This window comes from Rissa tridactyla, chromosome 1 (assembly GCF_028500815.1).
Source record: "Rissa tridactyla isolate bRisTri1 chromosome 1, bRisTri1.patW.cur.20221130, whole genome shotgun sequence".
NCBI classification, from domain to species: domain Eukaryota; kingdom Metazoa; phylum Chordata; class Aves; order Charadriiformes; family Laridae; genus Rissa; species Rissa tridactyla.
This window is the reverse complement of record NC_071466.1, coordinates 191,508,494-191,515,976: the sequence shown is the minus strand read 5'-3', so window position 1 is coordinate 191,515,976 and position 7,483 is coordinate 191,508,494.

Here is a 7,483-nt window from a genome sequence, read left to right as displayed (position 1 = left end):
GCCGGGCCCGGCCGGGGTCCTGCTGGCGGGCGGGGGTTTGGGCTCACCCCTGGCCGGGTGTTGAAACCGGTGAAAATTTCAGCCCGCTGGGGCTGAGCTCCCGCTGAGGCGAGGGAGGAGGGTTGGTTGTGGCCGGTGGCACGAGGGGTGGTGGGGAGCGGGACGGCTGTGAGGGGGGCGGCCCGGTCGGACATGGCGGCGGAGGCAGGTGTTGGGACAGGGCTCGCTGTCGACCCTCAGCCCTGCCCCGTCCCCCAGGGCGGTGTAGGACTACTCCTCCATCCAAGTTCCGTGTCCTAATTCTGCTCCCTCTCCCCCCACATTCATTAGTAGTTTTGCCCAGGTGGAATCTCTGCTAAGGCACATGGAAAATGAGGTGATTGGTGACAGCCAGCATGGCTTCACCAAAGGCAAATCGTGCCTGACAAATTTGGCCTTCTACGATGTTGCCATGGCATTGGTAGATGAGGGGAGAGCAACCGATGTCACCTACCTGGACTTACTTACACAAAGCGTTTGAGACTGTCCTGCACGACATCCTGGTCTCTAAATTGGAAAGGCATGGATTTGATGGATGGACCACTGGGTGGATAAGGAACTGGCTAGATGGCCATACTCAAAGGGTTGCGGTCAACAGCTCAATGTCCAAGTAGAAACCAGTGACGAGTGGCATTCCTGAGGGGACAGTACTGGGACCAGTGCTGTTTAACGTCTTTGTTGGAGACATGGACAGTGGGATTGAGTGCACCCTCGGCAAGTTTGCCAGTGACACCAAGCTGTGTGGCGCGGTCAACACGGTGGAGGGAAGGGATGGCATATAGAGGGATCTAGACAGGCTTGAGAGGTGGGCCTGTGCAAACCTCATGAAGTTCAACCAGGCCAAGTGCAAGGTCCTGCACCTGGGTCATGGCAATCCCAAGCACAAATACAGGTTGAGGCGGATAATGGCTTGAGAGCAGCCCTGAGAAGAAGGATTTCGGGGTGCTGGTGGACAAGAAGCTCAACATGAGCCAGCACGGTGCGCTTGCTGCCCAGAAAATCAACCGCATCCTGGGCTGCATCAAAAGAAGCATAGCCAGCAGGTCAAGGGACGTGATTCTGCCCCTCTACTCTGCTCTCATGAGACCCCACCTGGAGTCCTGTGTCCAGCTCTGGAGTCCTCAGCACAAGGAGGACATGGACCTGTTGGAACGGGTCCAGAGGAGGGCCACGAAGATGATCAGAGGGCTGGAGCACCTCTCCCATGAGGACAGGTTGAGAGAGTTGGGGTTGTTCAGCCTGGAGAGGAAAAGGCTCCAGGGAGACCTTATAGCAACCTTCCAGTACCTAAAGGGAGCCTACAGGGAAGATGGGGAGGGACACTTTGTCAGGGATTGGAGGGATAGGACAAGGGTTAATGGTTTTAAACTGAAAGAGGGGAGATTTAGATTAGATATCAGTAAAAAATTCTTTACTGTGAGGGTGGTGAGACACTGGAACAGGTTGCCCAGAGAAGTTGTGGATGCCCCATCCCTGGAAGTGTTCAAGGCCAGGCTGGATGGAGCTTTGAGCAGCCTGGTCTAGTGGGAGGTGTCCCTGCCCATGGCAGGGGGGTTGGAAGTAGATGATCTTTAAGGTCCCTTCCAACCCAAACCATTCTATGATTCTATGATTTGCTTCCACCTGAATCCACTCAAAAGAAGTTTTGACGCTCCAGAACCTGATCCTGTCCTGTGTTACCACACGTTCTACAGTAGAGATTTTCTGCTCATTGAACTGAAAAAAATCTTTTTCCCCTGTTGGAACCGGATGAGTATCATGAAAAAAATTTAGACTTTGATCCCAGTCTCCAAACTCATATGGACATGATCAGTCCTGGGATGTCACTTATAATGTAAACTATATTTTATATAGAATGTATAGGTAATATAAAATGACAGAATAATTAAGCATTTGCAGGATTGAATACTTCTATAAATATTTTCTTCTTTCATATTTCTTTTGGTCTTTAGAAAAAGTAGCAGACATTCATACCGAATTTATAGCTACCCTAGGAAGTGGTGGTGAATAATTTGATAGATTATTTTGTCATCCTTCTGCAGAATCTAATCTTTTCTCTCCGTACATACCAACTTTTCTCAAGTAAGTCTTAGGTCATTTTGTTTCTTCCCCAGAGGCCAAATATACTTCTCTTTCAGTGTTTTATTTTTTTGTCTGCCATCACTTGTTGAACGATATTTGCAATAAAGGAAAATGAGACATGGTCTGTTTATTGCCTGTTAACAAGTAAAATCAAAATTCTGCTTGACTTTTCTGCTGGGACAGGCATCATGGTGTATGGCATGGGCCAGCAAAAGAAATGAAAAACAAAATTTCCAAACCAAATAAAATTCATGCAACAGCCCTTACTATTCATCTCTCTGCAGCAGACCTTGACAAAGAAGTTCAATACAAAACTAAGAAAAGACGGTCTTAAGGCATAACATTAAAAAAATGAGAGAACATAGACCATCAATCGGGTCTGTGCTCGGTGTGTCTGTTCTGAAGAAAGGTGAATAATAAGGGCTGTTGCATGAATTGTGTTTGGTTTGGAAATTTTGTTTTTAATTTCTTTTTCTCATTATGTTTTGTTTGATGTAGTGGTTCCTTCCTGCTGGTTTTGGGGGTGAAAGACAAGGGGAAGTTCGAGGGCCTGAAATGTTAGTGTGCCTGGAACAAATATAGTTTTCAATACCATCCATGCTCCTAACCTCCTCAGACTAAGATCAAAGGACTAAGCAGGCGATTTTTCCTGTTCAGTGAATGCGCTGCTGAGTGATATAATGTAATAGTGAAAAATGCAAGAAATTACAAAGACTGTGCTAAGCAGAGAAATGAAAGAATCATAGTCCTCATTATATGCTTTTCATATAGGAATGGATGTAAAAGCGTATTTGCATTTTAGGAAGCTAAAAAAAAAGTAAAACAAAATCTTGTATGTTTTAAGTGTATTTTGCTTATTCTTATCTCCCTGAGAATGATAGCATAGTCATAGTTTTGATCATGACATTTTTCTTCATTTTTTCCCCTACTAAGGTATGACACTGCTGGGTTAGTAATAATTTCTTTTGATTATATTTTTCTTGAATCTCTTGAGTTGGAGATGCTCTGGTTGTGATTTGTGCATCTTTGAATTGTGTAATTTAGTGACAAAATACAGTAAACTAACAACCTTCCTACCTATGAATTTGTATCTGAAGCCTACAAATTCATAATATGTAATGGAAAATGCAGACGATAATATAAGTCTTCTGTTTTGCAAACCAGAAGGTTGCTGTTGGAACACACTTCATCTGAGACCTCGATTAATAAAGAATGCATTTTAAGATTCTAAGTCTTTTCTGTGTTTTCTATGACTTTAATTAGTCTGGCAGAAATAGCTTCCTCTTATGTGAATGTGATCCTGCATAGCTCTTTACCTTAAGGATTCTGAAGTTGCCAGGCACACAGCATTGAAAAGTGACAGGGTACAGAGCTGGGCTTTCTCCTAACTGTCTAGGAAAGACCAAATGCCTGTTTTAAATATTATTATTTTTTTGAAGAAAGAGCAAAGAGCATCCCAACATTAACTTTCGCGCAGTAACTTTCATGGACACAACAGGCAGAAGATGGGGAAAACGTTAATGCTTCTACCATACACGCTTCCGGGAACATAGACAACAGAAAATGGATGATCTGTCAGATTGTCTTCCTGGTTTTACAATTTTCTTTGTGCTCAGATACTGTAACGATGAATGCATTTGGAGTAACTATATATCTCCAAACATTAGATATGTAGATTATACAGATGATTTTTAAGTCTGTCCTCAAATGAGAGGAAGGATAGCATCATAATGACTTAGCAATGCTGTTCCTAGTAAAGCTGTTTATTAAATAAACAGATCTTTTGTTTAAACTTTGAAGCAAATACTTCAAACTAACTTCCAGCTAAATTCTTCCAGTTGCACTGTTTACTCAGTGCTTCATAGGTTATAACTAATGACACTGTGTGCTTTTCAGATTTTTTTTGTAAGTATAATCTTAAATGTAATATAAATATAGGAGCCTGTCTTGCCTCAAAGTGGCTTAATACACTAATTTAGTTTTCAAAAAACATTTCAGTTTGAGAAAGGAATAACATTTACCTTTTTGTATCTATTTGAATAAAACAAGGGAATGTTGCATGGAATGTCTTGGGTAGGTCCAATAAAAAATCCAGAATGGAACTTGAGTACCTAAATCAGAAGTTGAAAATCTTACTGCATTACTGATTATCTGCCTCCCAGCTAAGCATATACTTAGCTCTCCATTGTACGTTAATTGTTTTACTTTTTGCTTACTTAGTTTTGAGATTGTCTGAATGTTAGTATTGATAAAATTATTTCATACCTGTCTCATGCTTGGTCCATTCAATATCTAGAGACTAAACTTCATTGTATAGAGCTCTTCAGAGAGGCTTAATGTGTTGGGAAGTTTCAGACCATGTGTGAAATAGAGACAGATGTAAGATCCTTACAAAATTCCAAAATGGCTATTGCTTTTTAAAAATAATATACTGAGAAGGGGCTCTGCCCCACTTTTTCTGTAATGCCCTAGTAGATAGTGAACATGCCTCCAAATTGGACTATGAAGTTGTAAGCTTTCCTCAGCCTGCTGAGGATTCAAGCTACAGCTTCCGTCTGTTAGGACTGTGGCCTTGCTGCCAGACTTTGGCTACATAGATGAGATGTTTTAACTATTCTTTTGAACTAGTGCCACTGTACAGAAGAGAAAAAGAGTTCCATTGAAACAGTGAGAGAGTAGTATATCTACCTAAGTTAGTGGTTATGCAGTCCCAAGGCTTTCATTAACTAGGTAGTGGGTAAACCTACCGTTCTATACGTGAGGAGGACTTGTTATCCAAAGAACCCTTAACACAGAATCGCAGAACCACAGAATGATAGGGGTTGGAAGGGACCTCTGGAGATCATCTAGTCCAACCCCCCTGCCAGAGCAGGTTCACCTAGAGCAGGTTGCACAGGAACGTGTCCAGGCGGGTTTTGAATGTCTCCAGAGACAGAGACTCCGCCACCTCTCTGGGCAGCCTGTTCCAGTGCTCTGCCACCCTCAAAGGAAAGAAGTTCCTCCTCATGTTTAGATGGAACTTCCCATGTTCAAGTCTGTGCCCATTGCCCCTTGCCCTGTCACTGGGCACCACTGAAAAAAGACTGTCCCCATCCTCCTGACACCCACCCTTTAAGTATTTATAAGCATTGATAAGATCCCCCCTCAATCTTCTTTTATTCCAGACTAAAAAGACCCAAGTCCCACAGCGTTTCTTCATAAGAGAGATGTTCTAGTCCCCTAATCATCTTTGTAGCCCTTTGCTGCACCCTCCCCAGCAGTTCCCTGTCCTTCTTGAACCGGGGAGCCCAGAACTGGACAGAGTACTCCAGATGCGGCCTCACCAAGGCAGAGTAGAGGGGGAGGATGACCTCCCTCAACCTGCTGGCCACACTCTTCTTGATGCAGCCCAGGATGCCATTGGCCTTCTTGGCCACAAGGGCACATTGCTGGCTCATGGCCATCCTGGTGTCCACCAGAACTCCCAGGTCTCTTTCCACTGAGCTGCTCTCCAGTAGGTCAGCCCCCAACCTGTACTGATGGATGGGGTCCCTACACTTCCCTTGTTGAATTTCATACGGTTTCTCTCTGCCCAACTCTCCAGCCTGTCCAGGTCTCTCTGTATGGCGGCACAGCCTTTTGGTGTGTCAGCCACCCCTCCCAGCTTTGAGTCATCTGCAAACTTGCTGAGGGTGTACTCTGTCCCTTCATCCAGGTCATTGATGTATATATGGAACATGTTATGGTCATGTCTTTCCTGTTCTCCCTGTCTGTCCCTGTGAGTCTTCAGTTATTGAAACAGAAACAAAGCAAAATGGTGGAAAAAAGTGCTGTAGCTTCATTGTTATGGCAGCTGGGAAAATCAAAGCTTCCCTCGATCAGAAGAGGAACTTGAACCTTTATTTTCCACCTTGCGGACAGTATTAGAGGCAGAAAGAGAAGGGGAGGGGAGAAGATAAACATCCTCTTCTAAAAGGAAAGGATGAGCTGTGCTTTGTTGTTTGAAAGAACTGGGGTAGGAGGAGGCTCTGTTTTCTAACAGGCAGAGATGTTTTCTGTCAAGTATGGGTGATTCAGATAAGTTGGGAGGCAGCTGCTTGCTGACTGTGGTTCCTTTCTCGCTCAGTGCACTTTATGGCTTGGAATCTGTTCTGTATTATGGAACTGCTCCATGAACTCTATGAGCTTCAGGTGCCCTAGCATAGAAACCAAGCGTTATAGTGTGTGACTTTTAGGCTTTTAAGTCCTTTGCTGGATATAACTCGGAAATTACGTAGTGGGGAATGGAGCTAATTATTTAATGTCTCTGCTCTTTAGCACAAAATCAGTAGCCACTGATGCACTGACGGCAAACATGCCAACCTGAAGAAGGTTCCTGCATTATTAAATCTCTAATTGAAGTAAATTTACTTAGACCAAAAACCCCTAACACTTAGTCAAAACGTATCATAAATTATATTATAAATAAATTATAAACATGGTAACAGAAAAAATGCTGAGATACACTTCTTGTTCTTTGAAAAGTTTATTGTACAGTAAGTTTCCATAAATATTCATTCGTGAATGAATAAAGAGCTCCTGGCAAAACTTAAACGTAAAAAGGGTGTGTACAGAAGGTGGAAGCACGGACAGGTAACCTGGGAGGAATATGGAGGAAGTGTCTGAGCATGCAAAGACACGTTTTGTCTTTGCACACCTGGAGTTGAACCTGACAAGTGATGTCAAAAGCAACAAGAAGCGGTTCTTACTACACAAGTAGCAAACGGAAGAGTAGGGAAAATGTGGACCTGCTGCTGAATGGGGCAGGGGTCCTGGTGACACAGGACATGCAAAAGGCTGAGGTACTGAAACCCATCTTCACCTCAGTCTTTACTAATAAGTCTGGCCTTCAGGGACTGTAGCGACAGGACAAAGGGTAATGATTTTAAACTGAGAGAGGGGAGATTTAAATTAGATATCAGGAAGAAATTCTTTACTGTGAGGGTGGTGAGGCACTGGAACAGGTTGCCCAGGGAGGTTGTGGATGTCCCATCCCTGGAAGTGTTCAAGGCCAGGCTGGATGGGGCATTGGGCAACCTGGTCTAGTGGGAGGTGTCCCTGCCCATGGCAGGGGGGTTGGAAGTAGATGATCTTTAAGGTCCCTTCCAACCCAAATCATTCTATGGTTCTATGATGCTAAATCCCAGAGACCAAAAGGAAAGAGTGAAACAAGGAAGATGTACCTTTAGTGGAAGAAGATCATGTCAGGTCATATACAAACAAACTGGACATATGTAAGTCTGTGGGCCTTAATGGGTGGTACCCATGACTGCCAAGGAAGCTGGATGATGCCATTGTGAGGCCAATTGATAATTTTTGATCGATCATGGTGACTGGGAGAAGT